This window comes from Pipistrellus kuhlii, unplaced genomic scaffold (assembly GCF_014108245.1).
Source record: "Pipistrellus kuhlii isolate mPipKuh1 unplaced genomic scaffold, mPipKuh1.p scaffold_m20_p_9, whole genome shotgun sequence".
Taxonomy (NCBI): Eukaryota; Metazoa; Chordata; class Mammalia; order Chiroptera; family Vespertilionidae; genus Pipistrellus; species Pipistrellus kuhlii.
This window is the reverse complement of record NW_023425595.1, coordinates 40,962,429-40,978,002: the sequence shown is the minus strand read 5'-3', so window position 1 is coordinate 40,978,002 and position 15,574 is coordinate 40,962,429. Positions and strand designations below refer to the sequence as shown.

Below are 15,574 nucleotides of genomic sequence, written 5' to 3'. Positions count from 1 at the left end.
ATTTGATGGATTTGACACTTTTGTAGGTCAAGTCTAATACTGGCAATTTTGTATCATTCAAACTAACTTGGATTCTTATCTAGCTAGCACCCACAGAACCCTCACAGGTGTCTTGGTCCTAGAATTTTTTGGGTAGAGGTTACAGCCATAGATGATAATATGTAAAGAGTCTTCAGAGGGTTCGGGGGGTTGGGGGGAGGTTACTTCTATTGGTTTACTCACTTGAAAGGGTGTTAAATCAAGCAGGAATATTGTCCAACTTTTAATATTGAAAGTAATAGCCATTATTCATTGAGCAGGCTTTTATATACATCATTTTATTCCAACCCACTTTAACTCTGCAACTCTTGAAGTACATATTCCTGTCATCACATCATAAATGTGAAAATGGAGTCTCAGAGCAGGTGACTGGCTCAGGATCACACAGCTGATAAGAGCCAGTGCCTGAATTTCAAACCTGAATCTGCTGGACAAAACCCACACTTTTCCTTCTTTCACATTGCAGCCATAGATAGACAACGAGAGGAGTGGGGAGCAGAGAAAATGAGATAAGGAAAAAAGGAAAAAAGAAAGAAAGGAAGGAAGGAAGGATGGGAGGGAAGGGGAGTGAAGGGGAAAGGAAGGGAAGAGAAGGAAGGGGAGGGGAGATGGATGGGAAAGAGGGAGAGAAGATTGATTCTCCAAAAGGAAATACCAATTATCATCAGCACTTAATATTATGGATATGTTTTGAGTTCTTTGCAAGGAAATTTTGGCTTTCTACAATTAGGCCTTTGAAATGACATTCTGTAAAGTAGGAGATCCTCTTAGAGACCCAGAGCTCCTCAAGAACAAAGGCTGTGTCTATGAGAGGTAATGTCGGTATCCTTGGGATATGGCATGAGACCTGAAACAGAGTAAGTCCCAAATAAATGCTTCTAGAATGAATCTTCGAATGAGTAAATAAATGAATGTCTTTTATAATGGAAGGAGGCAAAAGAGGTACTTAACTGTTTGCAAAATTAAACATCTTACAATATATATGTATTTTTTAACTACATGACTGAATCACAGAATCATAACTCAAAATGGGACCTCATGGACTCCTTGTGTACTATTTATGTAGTAAATTAAGAAACTAAAGCACAAAATTCCAAAGCTAACTGATACCAGAATCTAGAGCTATAGTCACTGAGCACTCTTTAAAATATACCTATCCTTGGATTTTGCCACCTACTGAATCAAAGCACTAATGTAAACCACGGAATTATCCTAATTTATTTATAATTTGATACATAGGATATAAATATATATATGTATGTGAAAATACATATACACTCATATAAATACTTGCAGAACCTTTTACTTTAAGAAAATATCAAAGTCAATTGTTTATTTGCTCATCTCAATTGATAAAGATCAATGTTAGCCAGAAATTAGTAGATGGCAGAAAGCCAAAGACAAGTTCTTTACTCTGAGAACCACCCATGTATTAATCCTCACATGGATAGTATTTCAGAACGGAAACTGCATCACCAACCAGCAAAAAAGAAAAGACTTTTCATATATACAATATATACTTTCGCATACATTATTCTAAAAAACACTTTGTACTATTATACATACTTTGTCTTAGTGATTTATGCTCTTAATGCACATTTATTTTTACTCCTATTCATTGAAAAATTTTTGTAGTTTACCTGACTTTCTCATTATACCTAAATTTGAGGAAAAGCAATATTTACAACTATTTCATTTCCTGCATGCATAATTATCTAATATCTAGCATGATATTCATGGGATTCTGTCAGTCATTGCACATGTTTCCAATGTGACTTTTCCCTAAATGCTTCTTTAACCCAGTATTTTGTATCTCAGGCGCATATTAAAATTGTGTTGACACAGAGATGTTTCATGCTTTGAAGAGGGAATGAGTTGTTGGCAAAGTTTGGGTAACAATGGAGGTTACTGTGGAGGTGGTGTGAACCTTGAGCGATGCATGTACCTAAAAGCGCAAAGTTAAGCTCCTGTTGACAGACTGGTGCTAATTAAGGAACAAGGGACAGAAGGGGAGTCCAACTTTGGGTTAGAATATTCAGCTGGTAATGACAACATTAAGAAGTTTGGCCTGGTCAGAGGGACTCGGTTGGTTGAGTGTTATCCTGTGTTCTGAAAAGTTGACAGTTCAATTCCCAGTCAGAGCACATATCTGGGTTGTGGGTTCACTCCCAGTCGGGGCATGTAAGGAAAGCAATGGATCAATGTTTCTCTCTCACATCAATGTCTCTCTCTCTCTCTCTCTCTCTCTCTCTCTCTCTCTCTCTCTCTCTCTCTCTCTCTCAGTCCCCATCCCCTCTCTCTGAGCATGTCTTTGGGTGAGAATTTTTAAAAGGAGTTTAAACACTCAATCAGTTTCTTGATATGCAGCAAGGCTCTACATTAGACAGAAACAAGTGGGTTTGAAAAACAAAAAACAAACAAACAAGCAAAAAAACCAACAACACATGTTTTACAGCAGCTCCAGGGCCCATAATTCTAGGGAGCTTCCCTAGAAGCCCAACATAGAAAAACCCTAACTCAAGGCTTGTTGTTGACTTAGAATTGCGGCTCTAGAGCCGCAGTTTGCCGCTCTGTTGACTAATGAGTTTGCCGACCATTGACCTAGACTCTCGATTCCAATAATTACAGGCTTTTGTTGTTCCTTGTGATTAAGCCCCTATCAAGTCACAGAGCATTAAATATAAACAAGACAGGCAGAGATGTCATTTCAAAATGCAAGTAGAGGTCAGTTTGAATATAAGTTCCTCAGGTTTGCTATATTTGACAGTTTTGCTTGTAATAATGGAATGAGAACACTTTATTTTTTATTAGCATAATTACAGGGCTCTCAAATGGGCAACACAATTCCAGAAAGTCTGTGCTAGGTAAACACAGTGAAGGGTAGGCTTCCAATAGAGCTAGAGAAATCTACCAAAGAAGAAAAGAAAGAAAGAAGAAAGAAAGAAAGAAAGAAAGAAAGAAAGAAAGAAAGAAAGAAAGAAAGAAAGAAAGAAAGAAAGAAGAAAAGAAGAAAAGAAAAGAAAAGAAAGAAAGAAAAGAAAAGAAAAGAAAAGAAAAGGAAAAGAAAAGAAAAGAAGAAAAGAAAAGAAAAAAGAAAAAAAAGAAAAGAGGAAAAAAGGATAGAGCAGAAAGTGAAGGCAGATCGCAGATGGGTCAGAGGGAGGGGGTAGGAGAAAGGCAACAGAGATCAGCAGCAGGAGGAGGAACAGACAGCCGCAGAAAAAAGGTAGGGAAGGGAGAACCAGGGGGTGTAGTCACAAATGCAGATGCAGAGAGCTAGGGAAGATCACAGAGGTGAGTCCCCCAGAGGGGGAGGCCGGGAGGCGGGGAGGCGGGAAGCAAGAAGGGGGGGAGGGGCGGGAACCGGTGTCCGGTGACCAAGGGAACCCCACATCTGCAGGGCAGGGGTAACTTTTCCAGGTGGCTAAGTGTTTGGCAAAAGAGAACATTGCAAGAGGAAGCCTCATGCACTGCTAAATCGTAAGGGTGAAAAATGGGAGAAAGGGATTTTAAAGACTCCGGAATTCTGCGTCTGGGTTTCAAAAACTCCCAGTGCCAAGAACAACAAGGGCTAGTCGGGTATATTTTTTATTCTGCTACTGACAACTGTGAGGGCGGGAATGCAATCTGCGAGCTCCAGGTCCATGTTCAGCCTCCAAGGCTGCTTCTCCCTCTCCATCCCCTGCTTATTGATCGAATGCCCGTGGGTCTCGCCTGCAGCCTGTCTGTCAGGGAACCGGCCCCAAGTGTAGAGTGAAATGCAGTGCCAAGAGCGAGCTGGGCAGGGAGGTGCTGAACTGGCCGCAGGGATGTGAACGGCTTTGTTTGATGTGTGTATAATAGATCCAGGTGCTGGGCCGGCTGAGGAGGAGGGAACGGTGAGCTCTGTGTGATGTGCTAAGGGGCAGGGGGGCTGGGCCCTGCACTGACCGGTGGAGGTTGAAGGGGGCAGCCCTTGGGGGCCAGGACTGGACAGCGTGCCTTCAGGAGGCAGGTAGTGGAACTGGAAAAGCAAAGTGCTCTGCTCGCAGTGCTGACAGGCACTGGCGGGAGCTGGAGCTGCTGTGGAAAAGGCATCCTTTTGTGAAACCACCGTGAAGGGGATTCGGTCTGGGGGGGATGGGGCATTGAGCCAGCAGCACCCTGGCCGAGTGGCTGTCTGTCAGGGTTATTACCTGCAGTCCTGAGGTTGGGGGCAGCCAGTGCTGTCGATGGGGACAGCATAAGGGTGTGCTGCTGGGGCAGGGATGGGGGAAGATCACCGTCTGTGTATCCCAGACAGGATGCTTATCCCAGTTCTGATGTCTTGGGAGCTTCTAACCTCTCCGTGCCTCAGTTTCCTCTTTTTAAAAGTTGAGCTCAGCTAAGTTCTTAGGAGGATTAGCAATAACAAACTCAGCTCGATGTTTGATTACTAGTACCCTCTTAGCTCAAGATTTGGCTACTAATACTATCTTTATTAGTAACCTCCTTCCATCCATGTTTAAATTTCTACAGGCAGATTGAGGAAAGCCAATTTCACAGATTCCTCCTGTCTTTTTTTTTTTTTTTTTTTTTTTTTTTTTTAATTTTTGCTCTCTAGATTCTCCTTTCTCCTCCTTCCCATTACTTATTGAGCTTTTACTTCGTGCAAGGAAGTGAACAAGGGCAGTGGAATGTGATTTCTTGGGTTTTCGGGGAGCGTGGTTTCCGGAGCCCCTCAGCTAACCATGGAAACCCAGGCTTCTTGGCTGGGGTGTTGTTTTAAGGAGAGGCGTTCTCTGCAATAAATTAAGAGGGCCGGGAAGAGGGAATTGGTTGTAATTAGGAAAGATTTAAGTCACTGAAAATACATTCCTGACGATGTAAATGGAAAATGTTCTGAGGCTTACAGTATTCCCTGGGGACTGATGGTAAAAGACTGCACACAGTCTTAGCTGCTTTTATGAAGTCCCAATACACACTTGAGAGAACAGAGGAAGTGATGATGGAGACATAATTCCAAAGGATGTGGGGCTTTCACACTCTTTGGATTTTATGAAGCTTATCTTCTCAGAGGAGTTTTGAACTGACTTGTTGCTTCTTCTGGTTCTCTGATTGACCAGAAAAAAAAAAAAAAATATATATATATATATATATATTTCATTGATTTCAGAGAAGAAGGAAGAGGGGGAGAGCGATAGGAACATCAATGATGAGAATCATACATGCGCTGCCTCCTGCATGCCCCCTACTGGGGATTGAGCCCACGGTCTGGGCATGTGCCCTTGACCCATGCTCTATCCACTGAGCCAAACCAGCTAGAGCCAGAAAGAAAATTTTTATGAAATTATTGATTCTTAGAGTAAGGGCCATATGTTGTATGGTCCAGCTAGCACTTTCCCAACAAGACCAAACTCAAGAGAGCAGATTCAACCCATCCTTTAAAGAAAGATGAATCTTAAAATGTCTTCAGAATAGAGGAAGAGATACATCAGACACATGTAATTACTATCACTTTCAATAATAATCTATGAGGAAGGGAATTTAACATTGCACCCCAGAAATACAAGAAAACTAACACAATAGCTCGTCCTGCTCTCGTGAGTTTTTGGTGACATTTATTCATTAAAGAGTATTTTAAATGGAAAAAGAAAGTGAATTACACAACAATGTGTCATATGATCTATTTTTTAAGACAGTAACTATATATAGAGGCAAATATATGTGCTTTTGCACCTGTATATATTCACTCACTTAGATATACCAGGTGCTAATCTAGACATCAAGAATATAAGTGAGGATATTATCTGTGTTTATGTGAGAAATATGTAAAAACATATTTCTCACACATATTCAATTTATGATCAGTGGTTACCTGAAAGAATAGGGGGGAAAGGAGATATTCTATTTAATACTGTTCTATAGTATTGTTTTGATTAGTTCAAATGAGCTTGAATTATTTCTGTACCTTTTTCTTACTTAAGCCTTTCAGATGTTTTAGGAACGGGCCACTTGACAGGTATGTCTCTAGAGACAGGATTTTTCTTTCTTTAACATTGATTTTAACGCTTGCAAACAAGGTCAATTGTGCAGAAAAGAAGAAAAAGACTCTTTTCCATCTATACTAGCATCTCATGAAGGCTCAATTTGGAATTAGGATACTTATGTGAAAAACAGTATTGATCCATGATCCAATATTTTGTATTGCAGATACTATTACATTTTTGCTAGAACAATTTTTCATTGTGTGTAACCATGTCACAGATTGCAGGACATTTAACATACAATGACTTACACAATTAATACCAATACTGATCCCAAAATTTGGCACTTTAGGAACAAAAAATATCTACACCTCCCCCACATTACTGTGTCCGATTGAGAACTGTGTTAGATCTGAAGTCACTGAGGGCAGAGCCATCACTTTCTTCACCAATGCATCCCCCAAACTTAGACACAGGGTGCCACAAAGAAGACACCCAGGGGTGCTTGACTCCTGACTGAATCTATGTGGTGCTTGAAAATTTGATTGTTCAAATTTACTTCATTTTCCTATAAGCACTACTCTATTTTTAGTTTGCTTTGGCAGCCCTTTTTGTTTTTCTTTTGCCAAAGTATCACAAACCTTCTGAGAAGGGTGAGTACAGGATAGAGGACATCCATGGGGGGGGGGGACACAAACTATCAAATCTGTAATACTTTCAACAATAAAGAATCCTATATATCAATAATAAAGAGATAATATGCTCATTAGACCAGTGGGTGGACAACCTTCTGGAAGGACCTTCCAGAACAACCAGTGAGCAGAGCTGAGAGGCAGCCGGGATGTGAGGGCCCAGCCCCTTGCACGAATTTCGTGCATCCGGCCTCCAGTTATAAATAAATAAATAAATAAGTAAAACAAAGTAACACAAACCTTAAACTCAATAGTCAAAACTTTTTATATGCCTTCTAAAGTGATTGTGACAATACATGTTACTTTCAAATTATTCAGATACTACAAAAGGCTGTAAAATAAAATGCAATCCCTTCTCTCTTCTTTATGGCTCTCCCCCACTATGGCCTCAACACCGTGGCCCTTTGAAACTGCCACTAGCATTTAGCCTTTGATTGTGTAAACCATTCTTCATCGGATCATATGTCCTTTAAACAAGCAGGGATATCTATACATACAGTTTGCAACTTGCTTTTCTCTAATTGATCAAATATAGCCTGGACATTTTTCAATATCAGAATATTAGACATGTTTGCCATTGCTTTTGATGGTTGCATAGTATTCTATTGTGTGGGTTTTTAATAATTCATTGAATCAGTTCCCTGTTGGTAGTGTTTCTAACAGTTGATTACACTTAGTGGTAGATCTATTTCAAAAACCACAAGAAAACTGAGTGTGGGTGGGTTTTTTGTGGTTTTTTTTTAAATAGCTGAGCATTTGCAGTCAGTCTACTGATTTCAAAAGGGATAGCATGCTGAGCAAACTCAGAAGGTGGCTCTCATTACCACCATCCATCAAGGAAAGACCTCAGCTTTAAATGTGACCCTAAGCTCCAGGAGTCTGTCAGCCTGAAACATACACACATCTCATGCCAGGATAGAGGACTTAGAGGTTGAGGTGAGAAGCAGATCTTAGAGGGCAAGATTTTCCTCACCCCCCAACCCTAGAGTTTGACCCTTTGCCTGAGCAGTTTTAGAACTCAAGTGATACAGAGGTGAGTGAATTCTTAGCAAAAAATGTTTTCAAGGGCACCATGATATGGAATGAGGGCTTCAAGGATTTCTCCATCATGATACCAAAAGAGACATTTGTATCAACAGAGACCCATATGCAAAGCACCCAGGAATAAGAGACTGGATTTGTCATGGGATGTATGTGTCACTGTTGTCATGTTTACATATTCCCTTTCAATGTATATCCCAAAGGAAGTTCCCAAGTCATTCTGCCAAACCCTAATTGGAGAAAAAAAAAAAAAAAAAAAGCCCCAAAGGGACAGAGAGTTTGTTAACAGCGAAGCTACAGCATGACCTGAGACTTAAAAATCAAATATATCGTGAATGAAGGGCCATCCAGAGTACATCTGAGAACAAAGAGCTCCTTCTCCACAAGGGATGCCATCTTCTGACTAAAGATTCCTGAGCCTACCCTCAAAGATTCTGATCCATGAGTCCAGATAATCAACCATTCTCTCTATATATGGCAAATCCCTTCTGGAAAAGCCTCTGATCAGTACCTTGCCCTAAATAAACATGCAATAAATGATAATGATTTAAATAACATTAGGTGATATAATAGTTTAAGAATGTATTATCTCAATAAATATTAAGTATCTAGGTAGTGTTCCAAATATGAGAGGTTTAGAAGTAAAAGAGACAAAGTCCCAACTCACAGGAAGCATTTCTTGGGATGGGTGAGATAATAAACAAGCAAAATATCAAATAGGCCTAAGTTCCATAAGAAATTAAAGCAGGAAGTTAAAGATAGGCTGGAAAACAGAGCTCTTTGAGGAATTGGTCTTTAATCTGAGATTTATGAGCATAAGGGATTGAATGTGAGAAGATATAGGGGAGAGCACTATCTTCAGAAAGACAACTGCCATAAGTGCTCAAGGCTAGAGGAAGCTGGATTTAGGCAAAGCAGAATGAAGACCCTATAACTATCGACAAGTGAAAAAGGTAGGCAGTGGAATGAAATACACTCAGAAGGATGAGTTGAGGTTAAGGGGAGGTGTTTGGACTTTATTCAAAGTACAAGAAGCCAATGGGGGGGAAATTAACAAGACATAGACATGACCTGATACATATTTTGAAAATATCATTCTGGCTGGTGGGTCAAAAATGGGTAGAAGAGAGTGGGGAGCCAGGGTGGGAGCAGAGAGCCCAATAAAGAAGCTCTTGCATTGTACTTGGGAGCAGTGGTGGAGTTGGAGAAAAGTGGATGGACCTTAAATCTGGTTTGGAGCCAGAGTAAACAGGCTTGCTGATGGGTTACATGGGGAGATGGGAGGGCAGAGGGGAGAAGAGGAAGAAAATTAAGGTTGGCACATGGGTTCTGGTTTGAGTGGTTGATGTCTGCATTACTCTTTGTTGAAAATCAAAAAATTTCCCCAGAAACAGGTTTTAGAAGAGAAATTAGAGTTTGCTGTTCAGCCTGATGAGTTTGAAAAATCTTAGACATCCTACTGAAGAGTTCAAATAAGCGGGTAGATTTACAAATCTAGAGTTAAGAGAAGAGCCAGATATTGGCTGGAAATATTAGCATCATCTTATGTTTCTGTAACATATAAGGAAGGTTTCAACTAGTTTTTATTTACATCTATATGATAAAAGCCTAAGTGGCTGTTATAGCAGAACAACCGATCATTATGATGCACACTGACCACCAGGGGGCAAACGCTCAATGCAGGAGCTGCCCCTTGATGGTCAGTGCACTCCCACAGGGGGAGCACCGCTCAGCCAGAAGCTGGGTTCATGGCTGGTGAGTGCAATGGTGGTGGCAGGAGCCTCTCCTGCCTCCACAGCAGCGCTAAGGAGCAGTGAGCTGAGCTGTAAGGAGCAGCGAGCAGGTGGGTGGTAAGGAGTAAAAGGTCCAGACTGTGAGATGGATGTCCACCTGCCTGCTTAGGCTAGAGGGTGCAGGTCAGGCTGAGGAACCCTCTGCCAGTGTACAAATTTCATGCACCAGGCCTCTAGTATTCTTATAAAGATAGTTACCTGATCAATAAAAATGCATGAATCCTAAAGTTGTTTACTGTGTTTTGGCCGGTAGTAAGTGGGTTCAGATAGACAAATTATATCTTACCATTTTCAATGAAAGACTCTAAAATGATCAATCCTCTATAAACACCCTAGTAAACCAACACATTTTTAAAGACATTTTTTAATATATGCCCATTTTTGCATCAGTAAGCCATATTTAAAGGGGAGTTAATTTCAACTGCTAAGACATGCAAATATCCAATATCATTTTTCATTTTGCTTCTGCTCCAGGATTCTAGCCTTGAGCTCTCATGCAGCTACTGTCAGAAATGTTATCACTCTCCACTGAGTGTAACAGCCTCCAGCAGGAGAAGGGAACTTAATTAGAAATTTCCACTTGAAATTCAATTTATAGTTCGTTCACTCTGAGACGCGCTAGAGGGTATTTCAAAAGTTTAGTGCTGAAATGCTGAATGAACTGTTTGTTTTTCTCATGTTCTCAACAAAATACACTTCACACATAGAATATATTGGTTTACTAAGCATAGGAAGAGAACGTAGAGATTTAGCATGAGGCCCTCTTTCTAGAGGAAGAAACTGAGGCCCAGAGAGGTAAAGGGACTGCCCAAAGTGAAATGGATGGGACAGCAACTCCAGGCTCCTGACTCCTAAGATTGCTCTCTAGGGCTCCAAGCCTCCTCTCGTAATGTCCATAACCCTGACACTGCTCCTGGGTCTGTTGATTTTTTTATTGAATAATTTTATACTAGCCCATATCATCCCTTGTTTGTGTCAGGGGAGGATTCAATAATAGCTAATAATTATATGTCCTACTATATCCAGGCTTTATTGTGTTCTACATGCAATAACTAAACTAGACTGACAGTAATTATGTGAAATGGGCGTGCTTATTACCCTCTTTTTGTACAACAAAACTCTTCTGCCTACCAGGCGTGTCTCGGTTGAGCATCATCCTGCGTACCAGGAGGTCATTGGTTCCATTCCTGGTCAGGGCACATGCCCAGGTTGTCGGTTCAATCCCCAGGAGGGAGCATGCAGGAGGCAAGTGATTGATATTCCTCTCTCATTGACAGTTCTATTTTTCTCTCCCTCTCACTTCCTCTCTCTAAAATCAATACAAACATATTTTTTTAAAAAAAAACAAAACTCTTTTACATCTGGGTCTAGTCAGATCAGGGCACTCACCTTAGAAACAGCAAGGCTAAAATGATTACTAATATTAGTTATTTTTCTAATCTCCAGATAGATATTTTCCAACTACCTGCAAGATGTCCAGTAGTCATAACAAACTCAATGTGTCTTAAAATGAATTCTCTCTTGTCCAAACCTGCTTTTTGCCCTGTGTCCCCATCTTGATTAATGGTATTATCTCCCCTCTAATCACCTTTCCCATCTCCCATTTCCAATCCATTCAACACTATCATTATTATTTAAGCTCTATTTGGATCCCAGAGGTAGTTGAGGAGAATAGCTGTGTAGAACTTCCCTATGTGTCCTCTCTCAAGTCTGTGCCCATTTCCCACTCTCAATTCAATTCTCATTTTTCTAATTCAGGTCTTCATCACCTACCATTTGTAATTTTGCAATCATTTCCCATTTGATTATCCTATTTTTGATCACTTAGTTCTTCAACCCCAACATTTTTCAGTTGCCATAGTTACCTCACCTGCAACATAAATCAACTTGTGTTCAATGCCTCTATAGAGCCCTCTTGGCTAGTTATTATTATTACTAGAGACCCAGTGCATGAAGATTCATGCAAGAATGGGCCTTCTTTCCCCTGGCTGTCAGCACCATCTTTGCTCTAGCTGGAGCCACCTTTTCACCTTCCCACACCATTGGGGTGGTGTGTAATGCCTGCTCCGTCACCATGATGACAACACAAGCGTCTCACCCCTGGCCGCTTGGTGCCTGTGTACGCAAATTAACCTGCCATCTTTGTTGGGTTAATTTGCATACTCACTCTTGATTGGCTGGCGGGTGTTGTGAAGGTATGGTCAATTTGCATCTTTCTCTTTTATTAGCATAGATTTTTTTTTTTTTTTAATCCTCACTAGACGATATTTTTCCACTGATTTTTAGAGAATGGAAGAGAGAGGGAAAGACAGAAACATCAATGTGAGAGAAACACATCAATTGGTTGCTTCCTGCATGAGCCCCATCCAGGCCTGGGCCAGGAAGGAGCCTGCAACCAAGGTATGTGCCCTTGATCTGAATCAAACCCAAGACTCTTCCATCCACAGGCTGATGTTCTATTCACTGAGCCAAACTGTTTAGGGCTCTCTTGGCCACTTGTTTACAAAATTTCTTAACCTGACATTCAAAGTCTACTTCTGCTCAGACCATTTTTCTTTTCTCTCTCTCCATTCTCTATGCCAACTGCCCCAGCCCACTCACCATTCAGGATTAAATGGGATATGTATAGTTTCCTTGCTTCCCTCACACATATGTGATAAGGATCGGGTCATACATGTGAATGCTTTTATTATATTTGTTGTTTATATCTCACTTTGTTGGGTAAGAAATGTGAGGTGGGAAAACAGCTTTCTCACTGTAAAACATTTTTGAGACGTTATTTTTAACTCATGGAAAGCACTGAATTCTGTATCACTGGGGACCCTAGAGATGGTGGGGCCGAGCACCTTCTATTTTCTACAGCAGTTTAGCCACTGGCCTGAGTCAGTTAGTGGCTGACTTAGCAACTGAACCGATTTCCACCTCACTGCATCGCAACACTTCAGGAAAATGAAAATAGTTTATTTTCCTCTTGAGAAAAGATGAAGCCTTCTACATTTATTTAATTCACTGGTAATATATCTTACTGTCTCTAGTCTCTCTGAATAAAGGAGGAAGTGTTCAGATTCTGCCCCAGTTTCTTCCCTGCTGCTCCCTGGCCATGTACCATCCAGACCCCCAACAGTGAAGTAATTTGTTTGAAATGGTCCCTTGTGTGTTCTGTATCTGACTTATTCTAATTGAAATCTAGTGCCAATTATCTAGCCCTTCCCACTGGGTCAGCCCTTTGTATTTTTTTCACAATTAATAATTCAGTTAAAATTGTAGTTATTAGCTACTCTTAGCTATTCCAAGACAGTCTTCTACCTAATCTACTTCTTAATTTTATCACTGTTAATAAAAACCATTTAAAGTCTGTGTTTTATAGATAATGGATATGCTATAATACAAATAGCAACCATTAACTGAGTACCTACTTAATTTGCCAAGTTTTAAGTACCTTATGTGCATTATATCCAACTAGAGGCCCGGTGCACGAAATTCATGCATGGAAGCAGGGTGTCCCTCAGCCCAACCTGCACCCTCTCCAATCTGGATCCTATCACAATCCAGGACTGCTGGCTCCCAACTGCTCGCCTGCCTACCTGCCTGATTGCCCCTAACTGCCCTCCCCTGCCAGCCTGGTCACCCCTATCTGCCCTCCTCTGCCAGCTTTGTCTCCCCTAACTGTCCTCCCCTGCAGGTTTGATTGCCCCAAACTACCCTCCCTTACCAGCCTGGTCCCCCCAACTGCCCTCCTCTGCTGGCCCAGTCACCCCTAACTGCCCTCCCCTGCAGGCCTGGTCCCTTCCAACTGCCCTCCCCTGCCAGCTATCTGTGGCGGCCATCATGCCCACATGGGAGCAGCCATCTTGTGTGTTGGCGTGATGGTCAATTTGCATATTACCTCTTTATTAGATAGGATTATCTAAAGAACAACTCAGAAAAAGTAGGGTTAGTACTTTTGTTGCAAGATGAGGAAACTGAAGGTCAAAGGAGTTGAGTAACTTACCCAAGTACCCAAGGTCATAGAGTTAGTAAGTAGTGTAACCAATTTTTGAGTCTTGTCTTTACCAATTCTAAACCCAGTGTTCTTCTCAAGACATTGTTTCCATAGCAGACAGATGACCTGAGCTGGGATGGAAAAGTTCAGCAACCACAAGCAGTAGTTGCCTTCTGAGAAGCATCTCCGAAGGGACCAACTCACCTTGGGAGGCTCTGAAAATGCCTGACAATAGCACACAGTTCCTGCATATTCCCTGTATTTCCTTTAGCTACAAGCACTCCTGAAATAGAGGAGTAATGATAAAATAGTATTTCTCAATTTTAAGCTGAGGAATGGTTCCCCGTTGCAGTCATAATTCCAAATTCACTAAAGTCACTTATCATGCCTGTACCCCCAAATCCTTGGGAGATGGTAATGTGTCATGATTAGGGTTGCAGGCTCTTAAACAATAGTGCCTGGGTTTAATTCCTGGCTCTATCATTATTAGCAGAGGAACCTTGGGCAAATTCTCTAATCTGTCCATGCCCCAGTGGACACCTCGAGAAAATAGGCATTGTTATGTGTTCTTACATCATAGAGATGGTATAAGTGTTAAGGGATTAGGTATACAGAAAATGCTAAAACTGTGCCTGTCAACTATCACCATCATCATCACCACTTCCACCTCCACCATCATTACCTTCATTTCTCCTACTTTATCACTCACTTCTTTCCCACTCTGTTTTCTTCCTTCTCTTCCCTTCAGTAACAACTACTTTCTTTTCTTCAGATATGCCAGACCCTCACTCACTTCCACACCATCCTATCTGCTTCCCTCTCTTCCTCAAATATTGCTACTCCTCTGCCCATCTCTTTCTCCACAGCCCTTCCTTCCTGGATAACTCATTCAGATCTTGTTTCTGATGTCACTTCTTCCAGAAAGCCTTCCCAGACCTCTTTATACTTCTGAAGGGGTCCCTCCTCTGGGTCCCAGAGGATACTGACCTTTTTGTGTCATAGTGCTTATCACTGGGTGCTTTAATTGTGTGTTTACCTGTCATTGTCCTTTACTGGGTGGTCAGTGACTCAACAATGGTTATGTGTCATTCTGGCTCACTCCTTTTCTTAAATTGGAAGAGGAAATTACTGAATGGATATTTTAAAAAAGCAGAGTTTGTTTTAGCACTTTGTTTACTTCTAGATACTATACAAGAAGTATATTAAAGGAAAATAATTACAGTGACTGCCCAAGTTGCCATAATTGACCTCCTATGATCTCTTCTGAGTTTTATGATGGATTAAATAATATAAAGATGCTAAAGATAACACTCATAAAGGCGATCCCAAAATGGGATGGACAGACTATAAAGAAGAGAGTTCCTGTCACAGGAGGCATGCAAACAGATGCAAATTGTCACTTGATGAAAGTGATATAAAGGGATGGGGAAGGAAGTAAGGTTGTTTAACCTGAAAAAGAGAAAACTCTCTTCAAATATGAGAAACACTTGACCCTATATAATCTTATTAGGCAATATCACCCCAATAAATTTAATTTTTAGAATATTAGAAAGAGGATCACATGAAAAAAAATCATAATAAAAGAAAATTCTGTGAACTCTCAGAGGGTAGGACTAGATGCAATAGGTGAAAAATACCAGGAAGATGATTTAGTTTCAACACAAATAACTTTTTTTATTTTTTGGAGCTGACCCCAAAAGGAATGGATTTCTCTGAAAGATATTGAGTTTTTTATCAGCATGGACCAGGGTCAAAAATCTTAGATGACCATTGTCCTGGGATAATGTAGTGTGACTAACACTCATTCATTTGCCTATTCACTCACCTCTTCACCTACTATATCCCAGGCACTTTGCTAGGGAAACAAGTTCTAATGAGACAAGCTCCTACGTTTTAGGAGTTCACAAATAAGCACATTCCACGAGTCTTTTTAGTCTGAATCATTACAGATTAGGAGAAGTTTTCCAGGTGATGAAAGGGTGAAAAATTATGTTCTAGATAAGGAAAACAACCTTTGCAAGGATAGAAATGCCTGAATCAGAGAAATATAAAAGTTCAACATGGTGGAGGTGAGGGATAGGG

At 40.8% G+C, this 15,574-nt stretch overlaps 1 protein-coding gene across 17 annotated transcripts in view; it reads left to right on the top strand.

Annotated features, from left to right (window-relative positions):
* The window catches only part of DLG2 (discs large MAGUK scaffold protein 2), a 1,831,272-nt gene that overhangs the window by 1,531,837 nt on the left and 283,861 nt on the right, over nucleotides 1–15,574 (top strand). The window contains exon 1 of one of the 17 annotated variants that reach the window (XM_045577836.1): nucleotides 3,315–3,333. The exons of the other annotated variants lie outside the window; for them this stretch is intronic. The gene's annotated coding sequence lies outside the window, so the exon portion shown is untranslated. Of the gene's footprint in view, nucleotides 1–3,314; nucleotides 3,334–15,574 lie in introns of those variants that run through there. 17 annotated transcript variants of the gene reach the window in all.